At 40.5% G+C, this 17,500-nt stretch overlaps 19 non-coding genes and 4 pseudogenes across 19 annotated transcripts; all 23 read left to right on the top strand.

Annotated features, from left to right (window-relative positions):
• Positions 1-24: 24 nt before the first annotated feature.
• LOC122142693 lies at positions 25-144 on the top strand. Its single transcript, XR_006158750.1, has one exon. It is a non-coding gene; the product is annotated as a 5S ribosomal RNA (ribosomal RNA).
• Positions 145-230: 86 nt separating this feature from the next.
• On the top strand, positions 231-349 carry LOC122142648. The gene has a single exon (XR_006158705.1). It is a non-coding gene; the product is annotated as a 5S ribosomal RNA (ribosomal RNA).
• Positions 350-640: 291 nt separating this feature from the next.
• On the top strand, positions 641-759 carry LOC122142647. The gene has a single exon (XR_006158704.1). It is a non-coding gene; the product is annotated as a 5S ribosomal RNA (ribosomal RNA).
• Positions 760-844: 85 nt separating this feature from the next.
• LOC122142637 lies at positions 845-963 on the top strand. Its single transcript, XR_006158699.1, has one exon. It is a non-coding gene; the product is annotated as a 5S ribosomal RNA (ribosomal RNA).
• Positions 964-1,048: 85 nt separating this feature from the next.
• Positions 1,049-1,168, top strand: LOC122142691. Its single transcript, XR_006158748.1, has one exon. It is a non-coding gene; the product is annotated as a 5S ribosomal RNA (ribosomal RNA).
• Positions 1,169-1,255: 87 nt separating this feature from the next.
• On the top strand, positions 1,256-1,374 carry LOC122142633. Its single transcript, XR_006158696.1, has one exon. It is a non-coding gene; the product is annotated as a 5S ribosomal RNA (ribosomal RNA).
• Positions 1,375-1,458: 84 nt separating this feature from the next.
• Positions 1,459-1,577, top strand: LOC122142632. The gene has a single exon (XR_006158695.1). It is a non-coding gene; the product is annotated as a 5S ribosomal RNA (ribosomal RNA).
• An 85-nt stretch (positions 1,578-1,662) lies between these two features.
• On the top strand, positions 1,663-1,782 carry LOC122142631. The gene has a single exon (XR_006158694.1). It is a non-coding gene; the product is annotated as a 5S ribosomal RNA (ribosomal RNA).
• An 84-nt stretch (positions 1,783-1,866) lies between these two features.
• LOC122142681 lies at positions 1,867-1,986 on the top strand. Its single transcript, XR_006158738.1, has one exon. It is a non-coding gene; the product is annotated as a 5S ribosomal RNA (ribosomal RNA).
• Positions 1,987-2,072: 86 nt separating this feature from the next.
• Positions 2,073-2,191, top strand: LOC122142640. The gene has a single exon (XR_006158702.1). It is a non-coding gene; the product is annotated as a 5S ribosomal RNA (ribosomal RNA).
• Positions 2,192-2,278: 87 nt separating this feature from the next.
• Positions 2,279-2,398, top strand: LOC122142635. The gene has a single exon (XR_006158697.1). It is a non-coding gene; the product is annotated as a 5S ribosomal RNA (ribosomal RNA).
• Positions 2,399-2,483: 85 nt separating this feature from the next.
• LOC122142675 lies at positions 2,484-2,602 on the top strand. The gene has a single exon (XR_006158732.1). It is a non-coding gene; the product is annotated as a 5S ribosomal RNA (ribosomal RNA).
• Positions 2,603-2,687: 85 nt separating this feature from the next.
• Positions 2,688-2,806, top strand: LOC122142664. Its single transcript, XR_006158722.1, has one exon. It is a non-coding gene; the product is annotated as a 5S ribosomal RNA (ribosomal RNA).
• An 87-nt stretch (positions 2,807-2,893) lies between these two features.
• LOC122142666 lies at positions 2,894-3,012 on the top strand. Its single transcript, XR_006158724.1, has one exon. It is a non-coding gene; the product is annotated as a 5S ribosomal RNA (ribosomal RNA).
• An 87-nt stretch (positions 3,013-3,099) lies between these two features.
• LOC122142685 lies at positions 3,100-3,218 on the top strand. Its single transcript, XR_006158742.1, has one exon. It is a non-coding gene; the product is annotated as a 5S ribosomal RNA (ribosomal RNA).
• An 84-nt stretch (positions 3,219-3,302) lies between these two features.
• On the top strand, positions 3,303-3,421 carry LOC122142665. Its single transcript, XR_006158723.1, has one exon. It is a non-coding gene; the product is annotated as a 5S ribosomal RNA (ribosomal RNA).
• An 85-nt stretch (positions 3,422-3,506) lies between these two features.
• Positions 3,507-3,626, top strand: LOC122142692. Its single transcript, XR_006158749.1, has one exon. It is a non-coding gene; the product is annotated as a 5S ribosomal RNA (ribosomal RNA).
• An 85-nt stretch (positions 3,627-3,711) lies between these two features.
• Positions 3,712-3,830, top strand: LOC122142663. Its single transcript, XR_006158721.1, has one exon. It is a non-coding gene; the product is annotated as a 5S ribosomal RNA (ribosomal RNA).
• An 84-nt stretch (positions 3,831-3,914) lies between these two features.
• LOC122142674 lies at positions 3,915-4,033 on the top strand. Its single transcript, XR_006158731.1, has one exon. It is a non-coding gene; the product is annotated as a 5S ribosomal RNA (ribosomal RNA).
• A 12,366-nt stretch (positions 4,034-16,399) lies between these two features.
• On the top strand, positions 16,400-16,520 carry LOC122142644 (annotated as a pseudogene).
• Positions 16,521-16,654: 134 nt separating this feature from the next.
• LOC122142643 lies at positions 16,655-16,776 on the top strand (annotated as a pseudogene).
• A 167-nt stretch (positions 16,777-16,943) lies between these two features.
• Positions 16,944-17,069, top strand: LOC122142639 (annotated as a pseudogene).
• Positions 17,070-17,237: 168 nt separating this feature from the next.
• Positions 17,238-17,349, top strand: LOC122142646 (annotated as a pseudogene).
• Positions 17,350-17,500: the final 151 nt, after the last annotated feature.

Raw genomic sequence — 17,500 nt, 5'->3', positions numbered from 1 at the left:
AGCCCACACTTTGCAGCAGCCCTCGCTTGCGGCCATACCACCCTGAGCGCGCCCGATCTCGCTCTGATCTCGGAAGCTAAGCAGGGTCGGGCCTGGTTAGTACTTGGATGGGAGACCGCCTGGGAATACCAGGTGCTGTAAGCTTTAGTTTTTTTTTCTATATATGGATCTAATACATGCACATTAGGGTTGCTGATCTTTAAATAGCCCACACTTTTGCAGCAGCCCTCGCTTACGGCCATACCACCCTGAGCGCGCCCGATCTCGTCTGATCTCGGAAGCTAAGCAGGGTCGGGCCTGGTTAGTACTTGGATGGGAGACCGCCTGGGAATACCAGGTGCTGTAAGCTTTAGTTTTTTTGTCTATATGGATCTAATATACTGCACATTAGGGTTGCTGATCTTTAAATAGCCCACACTTTGCAGCAGCCCTCGCTTACGGACATACCACCCTGAGCGCGCCCGATCTCGTCTGATCTCGGAAGCTAAGCAGGGTCGGGCCTGGTCACTTAGTTTATAATAATTTTGACATTTTTCACTTAGTTTATAATAATTTTAGTTTTTTTTCGTCTATATGGATCTAATACATTGCGCATTAGGGTTGCTGATCTTTAAATAGCCCACACTTTGCAGCAGCCCTCGCTTACGGCCATACCACCCTGAGCGCGCCCGATCTCGTCTGATCTCGGAAGCTAAGCAGGGTCGGGCCTGGTTAGTACTTGGATGGGAGACCGCCTGGGAATACCAGGTGCTGTAAGCTTAAGTTTTTTTGGTCAATATGGACCTAATACATTGCGCATTAGGGTTGCTGATCTTTAAATAGCCCACACTTTGCAGCAGCCCTCGCTTACGGCCATACCACCCTGAGCGCGCCCGATCTCGTCTGATCTCGGAAGCTAAGCAGGGTCGGGCCTGGTTAGTACTTGGATGGGAGACCGCCTGGGAATACCAGGTGCTGTAAGCTTTAGTTTTTTTTGTCAATATGGACCTAATACATTGCGCATTAGGGTTGCTGATCTTTGAATATCCCACACTTTGCAGCAGCCCTCGCTTACGGCCAATACCACCCTGAGCGCGCCCGATCTCGTCTGATCTCGGAAGCTAAGCAGGGTCGGGCCTGGTTAGTACTTGGATGGGAGACCGCCTGGGAATACCAGGTGCTGTAAGCTTTAGTTTTTTTTTCGTCTATATGGATCTAATACATTGCGCATTAGGGTGGCTGATCTTTAAATAGCCCACACTTTGCAGCAGCCCTCGCTTACGGCCATACCACCCTGAGCGCGCCCGATCTCGTCTGATCTCGGAAGCTAAGCAGGGGCGGGCCTGGTTAGTACTTGGATGGGAGACAGCCTGGGAATACCAGGTGCTGTAAGCTTTAGATTTTTCGTCAATATGGATCTAATACATTGAGCATTATGGTGGCTGATCTTTAAATAGCCCACACTTTGCAGCAGCCCTCGCTTACGGACATACCACCCTGAGCGCGCCCGATCTCGTCTGATCTCGGAAGCTAAGCAGGGTCGGGCCTGTTTAGTACTTGGATGGGAGACCGCCTGGGAATACCAGGTGCTGTGAGCTTTAGTTTTTTTCTTCACAACTGATCTAATACATTGCACATTAGGGTGGCTGATCTTTAAATAGCCCACACTTTGCAGCAGCCCTCGCTTACGGCCATACCACCCTGAGCGCGCCCCGATCTCGTCTGATCTCGGAAGCTAAGCAGGGTCGGGCCTGGTTAGTACTTGGATGGGAGACCGCCTGGGAATACCAGGTGCTGCAAGCTTTAGTTTTTTTGTCTATATGGATCTAATACATTGCGCATTAGGGTTGCTGATCTTTAAATAGCCCACACTTTGCAGCAGCCCTCGCTTACGGCCATACCACCCTGAGCGCGCGCCGATCTCGTCTGATCTCGGAAGCTAAGCAGGGTCGGGCCTGGTTAGTACTTGGATGGGAGACCGCCTGGGAATACCAGGTGCTGTAAGCTTTAGTTTTTTTTTGTCAATATGGACCTAATACATTGCGCATTAGGGTTGCTGATCTTTAAATAGCCCACACTTTGCAGCAGCCCTCGCTTACGGACATACCACCCTGAGCGCGCCCGATCTAGTCTGATCTCGGAAGCTAAGCAGGGTCGGGCCTGGTTAGTACTTGGATGGGAGACAGCCTGGGAATACCAGGTGCTGTAAGCTTTAGTTTTTTTTTTATCAAAATTGATCTAATATACTGCACATTAGGGTGGCTGATCTTTAAATAGCCCACACTTTGCAGCAGCCCTTGCTTACGGCCATACCACCCTGAGCGCGCCCGGATCTCGTCTGATCTCGGAAGCTAAGCAGGGTCGGGCCTGGTTAGTACTTGGATGGGAGACCGCCTGGGAATACCAGGTGCTGCAAGCTTTAGTTTTTTTTGTCTATATGGATCTAATACATTGCGCATTAGGGTTGCTGATCTTTAAATAGCCCACACTTTGCAGCAGCCCTCGCTTACGGACATACCACCCTGAGCGCGCCCGATCTCGTCTGATCTCGGAAGCTAAGCAGGGTCGGGCCTGGTTAGTACTTGGATGGGAGACCGCCTGGGAATACCAGGTGCTGTAAGCTTTAGTTTTTTTTTTCTATATGGATCTAATACATTGCGCATTAGGGTTGCTGATCTTTAAATAGCCCACACTTTGCAGCAGCCCTCGCTTACGGCCATACCACCCTGAGCGCGCCCGATCTCGTCTGATCTCGGAAGCTAAGCAGGGTCGGGTCTGGTTAGTACTTGGATGGGAGACCGCCTGGGAATACCAGGTGCTGTAAGCTTTAGGTTTTTTTTTATCTATATGGATCTAATACATTGCGCATTAGGGTTGCTGATCTTTAAATAGCCCACACTTTGCAGCAGCCCTCGCTTACGGCCATACCACCCTAAGCGCGCCCGATCTCGTCTGATCTCGGAAGCTAAGCAGGGTCGGGCCTGGTTAGTACTTGGATGGGAGACCGCCTGGGAATACCAGGTGCTGTAAGCTTTAGTTTTTTTGTCTATATGGATCTAATACATTGCGCATTAGGGATGCTGATGATCTTTAAATAGCCCACACTTTGCAGCAGCCCTCGCTTGCGGCCATACCACCCTAAGCGCGCCCGATCTCGTCTGATCTCGGAAGCTAAGCAGGGTCGGGCCTGGTTAGTACTTGGATGGGAGACCGCCTGGGAATACCAGGTGCTGTAAGCTTTAGTTTTTTTGTCTATATGGATCTAATATATTGCGCATTAGGGTTGCTGATCTTTAAATAGCCCACACTTTGCAGCAGCCCTCGCTTACGGCCATACCACCCTAAGCGCGCCCGATCTCGTCTGATCTCGGAAGCTAAGCAGGGTCGGGCCTGGTTAGTACTTGGATGGGAGACCGCCTGGGAATACCAGGTGCTGTAAGCTTTAGTTTTTTTTGTCAATATGGATCTAATACATTGCGCATTAGGGTGGCTGATCTTTAAATAGCCCACACTTTGCAGCAGCCCTCGCTTACGGCCATACCACCCTTAGCGCGCGCCGATCTCGTCTGATCTCGGAAGCTAAGCAGGGTCGGGCCTGGTTAGTACTTGGATGGGAGACCGCCTGGGAATACCAGGTGCTGTAAGCTTTAGTTTTTTTTGTCAATATGGACCTAATACATTGCAGATTAGGGTGGCTGATCTTTAAATAGCCCACACTTTGCAGCAGCCCTCGCTTACGGCCATACCACCCTGAGCGCGCCCGATCTCGTCTGATCTCGGAAGCTAAGCAGGGTCGGGCCTGGTTAGTACTTTGATGGGAGACCGCCTGGGAATACCAGGTGCTGTAAGCTTTAGTTTTTTTGTCTATATGGATCTAATACATTGCGCATTAAGGTTGCTGATCTTTAAATAGCCCACACTTTGCAGCAGCCCTCGCTTACGGACATACCACCCTGAGCGCGCCCGATCTCGTCTGATCTCGGAAGCTAAGCAGGGTCGGGCCTGGTTAGTACTTGGATGGGAGACCGCCTGGGAATACCAGGTGCTGTAAGCTTTAGTTTTTTTTTCTATAAAATCTAATATATGCTCATTAGGGTGGCTGATCTTTAAATAGCCCACACTTTGCAGCAGCCCTCGCTTACGGCCATACCAACCTGGTGGCGCTAGTGAGTAATACAGGAAGTGAGTTGGCAGTTTGAGCAGTTGGTGAGAGAGGCTCACCTCTTTTGATTTGTGTTTTGTTTATTATTTTTTTTGGGAAAAGCTTTATTTTGTTTTTTAGTTTGATTTTTTTTTCTCCTCCCAGCAGCTCACGCTGTTTGGGGGGGGCAGTTTTTTTTTGGCTTTAATTTTCAAAATGGACAGATTACCGGCAATGACCACAGCAATGGCACGAGAAACACGGAGTGGGAATGAAATCGATCTTGAACAAAGACACAGAGATGGACATGAAAAAGAAACAAAGAAGGAAACCTGGAAAAGAGTTTACAAAAAGGAAGCAACAGTAACAGTGGACTTAATGGATTTGGATGATGTGAGAGCAGTGGATATTATAATCTCAGTAACAGAAAAAGTTGGAGAAGGGAAAATCTTGGCGGTTCGACCGAAACAAACAAGATGTTATGAGGTGACTTTGGAGACCGAGGAAGACATCGAGGAGCTGATGAATGGAATAATAATCAAAGGAAAAACCTGTGAGGTAACAAGACTTCAAAACAGAGATTTTGTTGTTTCTTTTATGCATCTCCCTGTTTACATGGACGATGAGGACATTTTAAAGAAATTGGAAGGATGGGGAGTTCTCCCCCATCTCTAAAATAAAGAGAAGGTTTTATCCTGGCACAAATATTGAAGACGGAACAAGATTTGTAAAAACAAAGATTCCCAAGAGAGAAGTGATCTCACTCCCGTATAGCACCAAGTTTGTCACAGCAGAAGGACCACAGTACTTTCGGGTCATGCATAGCCAGCAGGTAAAGACATGTAGGTTGTGCATGAGCCCAGAGCATATGGTGAAAGACTGTCCGCAGTTTATATGTTACAAATGCAATGAAAGAGGACACATGGCGAGGGACTGCAGGGTGGTAAAAAATCCCGGATTGCGAGGAGGTGCTAAGCAAGTGTGAATGCTGGATGGGAAACGAGGAAGAAGATGAAGAAGGTGTGAGTGGGCAGATGCATGACGGTGAAAAGGAGCAAGAGGAAGGAACAACAACAACACACATTTAATGAAACCAACGAAAAATAAGGACAAAGGAGAACAGAGAAAAGAAAGTTACATACAGGATAAACAATCACAGCAAGGGGGTGAAGCGGAGATGCAAATTGCAGAGACCGTTGAAATACTTTTAGACAAAATAGAACATCAAAGGATTGTAAATGAAGAACAGACTGTTGAAAGGGGCAGTGAAGAGGAAAAAGGAGGACAAAGCTGGGGATACAAATGAAAAGAAGAAGATCGATCAAGGTAAAACCAAGTTTGGGCGGGGTAAGGAAAAAAGTAGTTAAAGAGGACTTGTTGAAAAATGTAAACCGATTTGAACTGTTAAAGGACATGGGGGAGATCGAATGATAAATGATGGTTTTTATGAATACTTTTTTCTGTCTTATGCTCATAAAGTTGGTAACTTTTAATGCAAGAGGACTTCAAGATGTTAGAAAGTTTGATAAAGTAAAAGAAATGTGTAAAAAAGAAGACATAATAATGCTACAAGAAACAAATTGGACAGATAGGTCTATAAATGAAATGAGGAAAAGGTGGAATGGTGGAATTCTGTGTATAATAATGGTGATGAAAGAAATGGTAGAGGTGTGGCAATTTTAATAAGGGAAAACAGTGGTGTAAGCTGTAAAGAAATATACAAAGATGAAATAGGGAAATGTTTGATAGTGGAAATGAGTTACGAAGAGAAGAACATACTACTGGTCAACATACATGCACCAACGAAAAAAGAAGAAAAGAGATCATTTTTTAACACTATCAAGACAATTGTGAGGAATTATAAATATATAATTATGATGGGGGATTTTAATACAGTTTTTAGCAGACAAGATATAGCGGAGGGTATGGGTTTCAAAAGTGATACAGGAAGGAAAGAGTTAAGATCACTAATGGAGGAAAACAATATGATGGATGTATGGAGGGAAAGGAATGAAAACAAAAGAGAATACTCGAGAAGACAAATAGTAGGAAATTTCATTTATCAAACACGAATAGATATGGTTTTATGTACAAGGAATTTAGAATGTTTTATAGAGAAGTTAAGGTATGAAGAAACGAGTTTAAGTGATCATAAGCCTTTTTTTGTACATTTGGATTGGGATGTTGGGAAAAGAGGGCCAGGGGTATGGGTTTTAAATACAGACATTTTAAAGGATGAGGATTATGTGGCAACAATAAAAGATACAATAAAAAAAGAAAAAGAGAATGAAATGTATTTAGAGGACAAAAGGATCTGGTGTGAGAACTTGAAATTTTTATTGAAAAAAAATCACTATTAGTTATTGTGTGTTAAAACAGAAATGCAAAAAGAATAAAGAAAAAGAAATAAGAGAAAGACTGGAGAAGCAAGTAAATGATGAAACAGAAGATATTCAAAAAATAAAAGAAATACAAGAAGAGCTGAAAGAGATAGAAGAGAATAGATATAAGGGGGCAATGTTGAGGTGTAAAGCTAAATATCTGGTAGAAGGAGAAAAAATGCACAAAGTTTTTTTTTGATCTTGAAAAAAGAAAAGGAAGAGTTGAAACTATAAAAGAAATACGAAAAGAAAATGGTAAAATGGTACAAGAATGTGGGGAAATTTTAGAAGAGGTAAAAAAACTATTTTGAAAAATTGTTTAGTACGGAAGGAGTAAAGGAGAGAGAAAAAAGGGAATTAATGGAATTAATAAAAATTAAAGTAAGTAAAGAGGAGAAGGAAGAATGCGATCAGACAATAAGTAAAGAAGAAATAGAAAGTGCAATAAATGAATTGAACAAAAAGAAAAGCCCGGGCATTGATGGTTTAGGAAGTGAGTTTTACCAAACTTTTAAAGACCTTTTAGTAGATATTTTAAGAGATGTTTATGATGAGATTTTTGAAAAAGGAGGAATGATGTTAAGAATGGGAATGGGATTGATGAAGGTAATATACAAGAAAAAGGGGGAAAAAAATGAATTAAAAAATTATAGACCTATCACAATGTTAAATACTGATTTAAAGATTTTAGCAAAACTTTTAGCGAATAGATTAAAACAGATAATGCCAAATATAATTACAACAAATCAGGCATATGGAGTAAAAGGGAAAGACATTTCGGATGTAACAATGAGTATAAAAGACACAATAAGGTACATGAGAGATAAAAGTAAAGGAGGTTATGTCATTAACTTAGATTTTGAAAAAGCTTTTGACAGGGTGGAACACGAATATTTATTTGATATTTTAAAAAGTTTTGGGTTTGGGGAGAATTTTATTAAATGGATTAAAATTTTATACAAGGGAGCAATGACAACAATAAAATGTAATGGGTTTTTAACAAAATGTTTTAGGATAACACGATCTATAAGACAAGGGTGTCCTTTATCAGCCCTGCTATATTCATTGGTGGCAGAACCGCTTGGACTAGCCATAAAACAAGAAAGGGGAATTAAAGGAATAGAGATTGAACAAACAGGAAAAGAGAGTAAAATTTGTCAATATGCTGATGACACTACCATTTTTGCTAGAGAAGAAGAAAGTGTCAAACAAGTAATGGAAATAGTACGGAGATTTTGCAAGGGGTCAGGAGGAAAAATAAATGAAGAAAAAACTGCATATATGAGATTTGGGCAGACGACAGACTTAGAAGAGAATTTTAAATTCAAGGAAGTAAAAGAAATGAAGATTTTAGGAATTTTAATGGGTAAAGATGAAGATAAAGTGAGAGAAATCATGTGGGAAGAAATAGTGGGAAGCATTGAAAGAAGACTGAACTTTTGGAAATTGAGGGCACTAAATTTAAAAGGGAAGGTTTTAATCTTGAATGTTTTAATGACTTCAAAATTGTGGTATTTTTTATATATGACATCTATGCCGGTGTGGGTGGAAAGAGGGTTGAAAAGATGTTTTTTAGATTTTTTATGGGTAGGGAAACCAGCTAGAATTGCGTACAATACTTTAATAGGGATGGAGGGAAAAGGAGGTTTGGGTTTAATCGATGTTGAGCAAAGGAAGAATAGTCTGAGAGTCAAATTAGTCAAAAAGTATCTGGATGAGGGAAACAAAGCAGAATGGAAAACAACAATGGGGATTTTTTTTAAACAAATGTGGGAATTTGAATCTGGGAGATAATGTTTTATGGATGAGAACAAAAGAATGGATAACAAAGGGGTTGCCAATGTTTTATAAAGAAGTTTTAAGGGCTTGGGGAAATTTTTTTAATTACTGTTCAATACAACGTACATGGAAGAGAAAACATCTTAAATCAGCCATTATTCCTAAACACCGGCATTTTTAAACCAAGGGAAGGAAATATATTTTAAAGAATTGATGGAAGTTGGAATAGTCAAAGTAAGAGATGTTTTATATGAATATAAAGAAGGCTTTTTACCAATGCAGTATATAGTAGATGTTATGGAGGAAGCAAAGGAAGAATTTAATAAACAAGAACTAAAAACTAAGTATGAAATTATAAAAAATGCAATACCCAAAGAATGGATAGAAAAGGTTGAAACTATGGAAGGGGGGAAAGAAGAAAAGGATGTGTACGTAATACTGGGAGAGAAATTGTGGTTTTTAAAAGAATGTACAGTGAAAATGTTTTATGTTTTTTTCAGAGACATGATTTTTAAGAAACCTGTTGCAAACAAATTTTGGCAGAAGACATTTGAAGGTTTAAAAGAAGAAGATATTTGGAAAAACATGAAAGGGGAGATAATTGAGGTCAAATTGGAAAATTCTGAGTATTATATCAGACAAAGGGTGCTGTTTACTGATGTTATACTTAAAAAAATTGGGATGGAACAAAGTGCCATATGCAAAGTATGCAATGAGGAAGAGGAAGATTTTTTACATGTGTTTCTACACTGTAAGGCACTGAAGGATTTTAAGGAAAAATGCAAAACTATAATTGTAAACCTGGGAGGGGAGCAAGATCAAGAGGTTACAGAATTGGATAGGATCATTATGTTAGGGTTTGATGAGAAGGAAAAAAACAAAAAGGTGATCAATCTGTTTATAATGTTAATGAAAAAAGTCATCTGGGAAAGAAGAGGGATTGCAAAACAAGAAGAAATTATAATGGATGTGTGGTGTTTGTTTAAAAGACGTTGGAAAAGGTATATAGAATGTTTGTATTGTTATTTTAAACAGGAACAAAAAAATAAGGAATTTGATAAAGTGTTTACTTCGGAGGTTTACTCAATTTTGAAGGAGCTTGAAATAGCATTTCCAGGAACAGAATGATGTGGGAGAAAAATATCTATTTAATCATAAAAAAAAAAAAAAAAAAAAAAAAAAAAAAAACCCTGCGCGGCGCCGCGATCTCGTCTGATCTCGGAAGCTAAGCAGGGTCGGGCCTGGTTAGTACTTGGATGGGAGACCGCCTGGGAATACAAGGTGCTGTAAGCTATTAAAAAAAAAAAAAAAAAAAAAAAAAAAACCCTGAGCGCGCCCGATCTCGTCTGATCTCGGAAGCTAAGCAGGGTCGGGCCTGGTTTAGTACTTGGATGGGAGACCCGCCTGGGAATACAAGGTGCTGTAAGCTTTAGTTTTTTCGTCAAAATTGATCTAATATACTGCACATTAGGGTGGCTGATCTTTAAATAGCCCACACTTTGCAGCAGCCCTCGCTTACGGCCATACCACCCTGAGCGCGCTAGAGAGCTTGTGAGAAACAGGAAGTGTGTTAGCTATAGGGAGGTGAGAAAGGCTCACCCAAACTTTTGTGTTGTTTTCTTGCGCGTTGTTTTTGTTCAAGATAAGTATTTTGTTTCTAGTTTTTTGTGTGTTATTTTTGTTTGATTGTACTCCCAACAGCTTTGCTCTTTGGGAGGGATCGTTTTAGTTTTGTGTTTTTTGTTAAATGGACGGAATATAACGGCTACAGACATGGATTTGGCAAAAACAGACAAGGCAGCTAACTGAAAATGGACTGGATCAAAGACAACGAGAAAAAGGATTACCCAGAAAGGCGAATCGAACAGATCTATGCAAAGGAAGCAACGGTTGTGATTGATTTGACGGAGGTACAAGATGGGAGAGAGCAGAGAGACATTATAGAAGCATTGAAAGACAAGATCGAAGTGACTAGCATACTAGCGGTAAGACCAAAAATGATGAAACAATATGAAATTACATTGGAAAAAGAGGAAGATATGAGAAACTGGAAGAAGGATTGATGATTAAAGGAAAGACTTGTGAAATTAAAAAGTTGAACAATAAGGATTTTGCTGTATCTTTCATGCATCTGCCTGCTTACCTGGAGGATGACGATATTTTAAAGAAGCTGGAGGGATGGGGGGGTGACTCCTATCTCACAGATCAAAAGGAGATTCTACCGGGCACCCGCATTGAGGATGGAACGAGATTCCTGAGAGTACGGTTTCCAAAAGAGGTGGCTTCCCTGCCCTACAGCACAAGAATGGAGACGGAAGAGGGACCTCAGTATTTCAGGGTGATACATAGCCAGCAGGTGAGAACCTGTAGGTTATGTATGAGCCCTGAACACATGATGAAGGACTGTCCCGACTTCAAATGTTTTAAAGTGCTCGGAAAGGGGACATTTCGCGAGGGACTGTAATGCGGTGAGGTGCCCGGACTGCAGGCTTGTGTTAAACAAGTGCGAGTGCTGGTTCGGAGAACAACATCAGGAGGAAGAGCAGGGGTGTGGGCAGATGCATGAGGAAGACGGAGAAGAGGAGCTACACGAGAACACGGAAGGAACACAAAGAGAGGATACCACAAGCACGGACGTTGAAGAGGAAAGTGAAAGGACCGGATTAACGCAGTGCAGTGAGGAAACGGGGTCACTGATGGAAATAACTGATACTTTTACAGATTCAACTGGAAAAGGACAGAGGAGCAGGAGTGGGTCAGCGAGGATGGGAGAATGGACAAAGACAGTGAATGCATCGACGAATGCCGGCACTACAGGAGTCAATAAAAGAGAGAAGAGAAACTAAGGTAACACCAAATTTAGAGAAAGCCAAAAAGAAAAGTATTAAAACAAGGATGTGAGGAAAAACAGGACAGTGGGGAAATGGTAAAGGAAGGAGAGGGAATGAACTGACAATATGGGGATTTTATGGCTTTTATTTATTTTATGGTGCTGAAAATTGTGACTTTTAATGCTAGAGGATTAATGAATGTTTATAAATTTGAAAAAGTGAAGGAATTGTGTCGAAATGAAGATGTGATTTTATTGCAAGAGACAAACTGGAAAGAGAATGTTATGGAGGATATTAGAAAAAGATGGGAAGGGGAATTACTTGTTAATAATGAAGAGGAAAAAATGGGAGGAGGAGGCAGTGGCGGTTTTAATAAGAAAAGACAGAGGTATATAAAAAGACAAAAATTATATATAATGATAAAAAAGGAAAATGTATGGTGGTAGAAATTGAAATGGAAGAAGACAATTTTGTTTTAGTGAACGTGCACGCTCCCAATGGAGAAAAAGAAAAGAAAATATATTTTAATGTTTTAGCTGATGTAATTGAAAAATGGGGGGAAGGTGGTGATTGCAGGGGATTTTAACACTGTTTTTAGTAAAAATGGATATGGCAAATGGGATGGTTTTCAAATCGGATGGGGGTAGAAAAGAACTAAGGTCATTGATGGAAGAGGAAAAAATATGATTGATGTGTGGCGGGAAAAGAAATGGAAAAAAAGAAGGAATTTTCAAGAAGACAGTTGGTGGGGAATTTTATGTGCCAAACCAGAATAGACTATTTTTTAAGTACCAGAAATCTTGAATGTTTCATTGAGTGGAATATTTTACAAAGAAACGACCTTAAGCGATCACAAAATGGTTTTAATGACGATGGATTTTAAAAGACAAACAAAGGGACCTGGGGTGTGGATTTTAAACACTGAGGTTTTAAAGAATGAAAGTTTTAAAAAAGAGATTGAAATTATATTAGATGGGAGGAAAAAAAGACCAGATGTATATGGAAGACAAAAGGCAATGGTGGGAAAATGTTAAGTATGATATTAAGAAATATTCTATGAACTACTGTAATTTATTACAAAAGGTTAAAAGAACCAAGGAGAGAGAAATAAGGAGAACTCTAAAAGAGGAGTTAAATAAAAAACGAAGTAGATGTGCAAAAAAGTAATTGAAATAGAAAATACGTTGAGAAAAATAGAAGAGGAGGAAATGCAAGGGGGGCAATGTTACGAAGCAAAGCAAAATTACGGTGGAAGGGGGAAAAATGTAGCAGATTCTTTTTATCTCTTGAGAAAAGCAGGGGGGAGAGCGGAAAACAATTAAAGAACTTAAAAAGTAGGAATGGACAGGTGGTCTCAGATACAGGGGGGAGACAGGGGGGATTTAAAAGAAGTGAAATCATTTTATGAGGAACTTTTTAAGTCGGAGGGGGGAGATGAGGAAAAAAAGGAATATTTTGTTGCAACAGATAACAAGGAAAGTTGGTGAGAGGAAAAAAAAAAAATGTGAAAGGGAAATGGAAACTGAAGAGATCATACATGCCATAAATCAATTAAGAGTGAGGAAAAGCCCCGGAGTAGATGGTATTGGAAGTGAGTTTTACAAAGTTTTTAAGGAAAAAGTAAGCGTGATTTTAAATGAAATTTTTGAAGAAGTTTTTAAAAAAAGAAAGAGTAAGCCCAAGAATGGGGCTAGGATTAATGAAAATAATATACAAGAAAAAAAGGAGACAAAAACTGAGCTGAAAAATTTTAGACCCATTACAATGCTAAACACTGATTTTAAAATTTTAGCCAAGGTCTTTAGCAAACAGATTAAAAAATGTCATGCCAAATATAATAGAAACAAACCAAGCGTATGGAGTAGTAAAGGCGAGAGATATAGCAGATGTTACTAGCAGCATTAGAGATATAGTGAGGGGTATATAAAAGAAAAAGGCAAAACTGCTTATGTTATTAGTATGGATTTCGAAAAGGCTTTTGACAGAGTTGAACATGGCTTTTTATTTGCAGTTTTAAAAGGAATTTGGGTTTGGGAATAATTTTTATAAAATGGATTTCGGTTTTATACAGGGATATTTTTACAAAAGTAAAATGCAACGGTTTTTTAAACTCAACCTTTTAAAAGTTTTAAGATCCATAAGACAGGGGGTGTCCATGTCGGCGCAGTTGTACTCTTTGGTAGCAGAACCTTTAGGGCTTTTAATAAATAGAGAAAAAAAAGATAAATGGAATACAAATGGAAGAGGGGGAAGGGAAAGAATTAAAGAAAATATTTCAATATGCTGATGACACGACAATTGTGGTTGAAAATGTAGGAAAGTGTTAAAGAGAGTGATGGAGGAAAAACAAAACTGTATTGTGAGGGTTCGGGTGCAAAAATAAATGAAGAGAGAAAAAACTGTATACATGAAATATGTAAGGGCGGAGGTTCTTACAGGGATCTGTAAGTTTACGGAGGTGCAAGAAATAAAGATTTTAGGAATAATTGTAGCAAAGAATGAAAAGGAGGCTATGGACAGTATGTGGGAAGAGACGGTGGGAGGGATGGAAAGAAGACTGATTTTCTGGAGAAGCAGGTTTTTAAGTTTAAAGGGGGAAATTTTAGTTGTTAAACATGCTAATGTTATCTAGAATGTGGTATACATTACATGTGATGCCATTGCCAGACTGGGTTTTTAAAAGAATAAAGAAATGTGTTTTAGAATTTTTATGGGACAAAAAGCCTCCAAGAATTGCATATTTTACACTGATAGGGAAACCGGGGGGAGGGAGGGATGGGTTTGGTGGATGTAGAACAAAAATGAAAAGCATGAGAGTAAAGGTGGTAAGAAAATATGTTGGATGATGACGAACAGAGCAGAGTGGGAAGAGATTGATGGCTCTTTATTTAAATAAAGTGTGGGGATTTTAATTTGGGGAAAAGGGTTTTATGGGATTGAAGCTTAAGAATTGGATGATGAGGGGATCCCACGATTTTACCAAGACAAGAGGTTTTAAGCGCTTGGAGGCTTTTTTTTTAACAGAGGTGGATTTTAATCCGGAGGGGAGGGAAATGATTTTAATCAACCTCTGTTTTTAAATGGAAAATAAAGATGCAAGAGTAGATATCTATTTTAAGAAGTGGTTGCAAGCGTGTTTGTAAAGGTGAGAGATGTTGATGGGAAATTAAAAGAGGGATTTTTACCCACTTCAAGTGATCATAGATGCAATGGATGAGGAGAAGGAGGGACTTAATGTAAATGTTTTAAAAAGACAATACGAACAAAGTAAAAAAAGCAATCCAGGACAATGCTGGATGAATGATATAAGGAGGGAGAGAAAAAAGAAAATAAAATGAGCGTGTTTCTAAAATGTAAAGACAATATGGTGATTTTAATTTGGGTTCTGTTAAAATGTTTTATGGGTTTTTTATAAATGGATGTTTTTAAAAAACCTCTTGCCAATAAGTTATGGAAAGGCATTTTAAGAAATTTTGAAGAGGAAATGTTTACTGGAAGAACCACTGACATGGGAATGGGTTGGATGTGGATTTAGAAAGTTTGTGATTATTTTTATTAGACAAAATGTGCATTTTTACGGAAATGAGATTGTGTGCAATGCAGAAAAGAACTAATGCCCAATGCAGGAGTTGTAAAAAAGGAGGTGATGAACGGAATTCTACATTTGTTTTTTATTCTGTGAGAAGTTAAACCATTTTTAAAAGGAATTAAAGGAAATAATCAAGACCTTAAGAGATAATGAGGGGTTGGCTGCAACTGGAATAGATTTTTTACATGTTTGGAATGCAGAGATACGCACAAAACAAGAAACTAATTAATTTGTTTTAAATTTTGGCTAAAAAAGCATATGGAGAAGGAATTAATAGTCAAAAACAGAGATTTATATGTAAACCCTATGGTGATTTTTAAACACGTGGTTGAAGATTATGTAAAAATTGCTGTACAGTTATTTTAAACTGGAAAACAAGATAGGATTTTTATGGAATTTTTACGAGGAGGTTACATATATTTTAAAAACAAAAGCACTTTTTATGCCAAGAGAAGATTACTGAATTTGAATTTGTTGGATTTTAGATGTTTTTGGTTTTTAGTGTTATGCATATTTTGGAAAAATGCTTTTGTGATGAAAATTTCCCTGTAACAAGCTTTGTATTGTCTTGTAGCACAACTTTATTTTTACTGTGAGAAAAAAAAATAAAAAAAAAAAAACAAAAAAACCGCTGGAAGAACGTCTATGTCATCGGAAGCTAAGCAGGGTCGGGCCTGGGTTAGTACTGGGATGGGAGACCGCCTGGAACTATCCAGGTGCTGTAAAGCTTTAGTTTTTTTGAAAACAAAAAAAAAAAAAACAAAAAAAAATAAAGCAAGCGCCCGATCATGATCCTGACTTGGAGGGTAAGCAGGTCCGCCTGGTTTAGTACTTGGATGGGAGACCGCTGGGCAATACCAGTGCTGTAAGCTTTAGTTTTTTCGGTCAAAATTGATCTAATATACTGCAGATTAGGGTGGCTGGATCTTTACAAATAGCCCACACTTTGCAGCCCCTCGCTTTACTGCCATACCACCCTGAGCACGCCCTACTCGTTCTTATCTCCGGGAAGTCTAAGCAAAGGAGCGGGCCTGGATTAGACGTGGATGGGAGACCGCCTGTAAGTACCAGAGTCTGCAAGCGTTAGTTTTTTTTTATCGGAATTGAGCTAAGGCAGCTAAGCAGGTCGGGCCTGGTTAGTACTTGGATGGAGAGACCACCTGGGAATACAGGTGCTGTAAGCTTTAGTTTTTTTTATGAAAATTGAGCGAATTTACTGCCATATTAGTAGGTGGCTGATCTTTAGAATAGCCCACAGCTTTTGCGCAGGCCCTCGCTTTGCAGCCAACCAACCCTGATTACCGCCCGATCTCGTCTGATCTCGAAGCTAAGCAGGGTCAGCCGGGTCGGTTATATTGGTTTGGAAGCTGCCGGCATACCAGGTGCTGCAAGCTATTAGTTTTTTTGACGTCCTGGATGGATCTACCATTGCGCATTAGGGTTGCTGATCTGTTAAATAGCCCCCACTATGCAGCAGCTCTCGCTTAACGGCCAACCACCCTTAGCAAGCGCTATTGACAATTACGATTCGGTCGATCTCGGGAAAGCTAATCAGGGTTCGGGCCTGTAGTTAGTACTTGGATGGGAGACCCAGCCGGGATGTGCTGTACCGCTTTAGTTTTTTTTGTCTATATGGATCTAATACATTGCGCATTAGGGGTTGCTGACTTTAAATAGCCACACTTTGCAGCAGGCCCTCGCTTACGGACAATACCACCCTGAGCGCGCCCGATCTCGTCTGATCTCGGAAAGCTAAGCAGGGTCGGGCCTGTTAGGTACTTGGATGGGAGACCGCCTGGGAATACCAAATGCTGCAAGCTTTAGTTTTTTTGTCTATATGGATCTAATACATTGCGCAATTAGGGTTGCTGATCTTTAAATAGGCAGGCAGCTCTCGCTTACTGCCAATTAGGGTGGCTGATCTTTAAATAGACCACACTTTGCAGCAGCCCTCGCTTACGGCCATACCACCCTGAGCACGCGCACCCGATCTCGTCTGATCTCGGAAGCTAAGCAGGGTCGGGCCTGGTTAGACTTGGATGGGAGACCGCCTGGAAATACCAGGTGCTGTAAGCTTTGTTTTTTTTGTCAAAATTGATCTAATACTAGTACTTGGATGGGAGAGACCGCCTGGGAATACCAGGTGCTGTAAGCTTTAGTTTTTTTGTCTTAAAATTGATCTAATACACTGCACATTAGGGTGGCTGATCTTTAAATAGCCCACTATTTGCAGCAGCCCTTGCGCTTACGGCCATACCCTCCCTAATACCACCCCCACCCGATCTCGTCTGATCTCGGAAGCTAAGCAGGGTCGGGCCTGGTTAGTACTTGGATGGGAGACCGCCTGGGAATACCAGGTGCTGTAAGCTTTAGTTTTTTTGTCTAAATGGATGGTCGGGCCTTAGGGTTAGTACTTGGATCTTTAAATAGCCCACACTTTGCAGCAGGTGCTGTAAGCCCATACCGCCTGGGAATACCAGGTGCTGCGAGTTTTTTTAGTTTATTTGGTCTATTTGGATCTAATCTCGGGTGATCTAAATAGCGCACTTTGCTCGCGCCCGATCTCGTCTGATCTCGGAAGCTAAGCAGGGTCGGGCCTGGTTAGTACTTGGATGGGAGACCCCCTGGGAATACCAGGTGCTGCAAGCTTTAGTTTTTTTGTCTATATGGATCTAATACATTGCGCATTAGGGTTGCTGATCTTTAAATAGCCCACACTTTGCAGCAGCCCTCGCTTACGGCCATACCACCCCTGAGCGCGCCCGATCTCAGAAATCAAAAAACCAAAACAGGAAAAGGC

The sequence above is a fragment of the Cyprinus carpio genome, unplaced genomic scaffold (assembly GCF_018340385.1).
Source record: "Cyprinus carpio isolate SPL01 unplaced genomic scaffold, ASM1834038v1 S000000031, whole genome shotgun sequence".
Classification (NCBI taxonomy): Eukaryota; Metazoa; Chordata; class Actinopteri; order Cypriniformes; family Cyprinidae; genus Cyprinus; species Cyprinus carpio.
The sequence above is the reverse complement of the archived record's forward strand: the minus strand, read 5'-3'. Positions and strand labels throughout refer to the sequence as shown.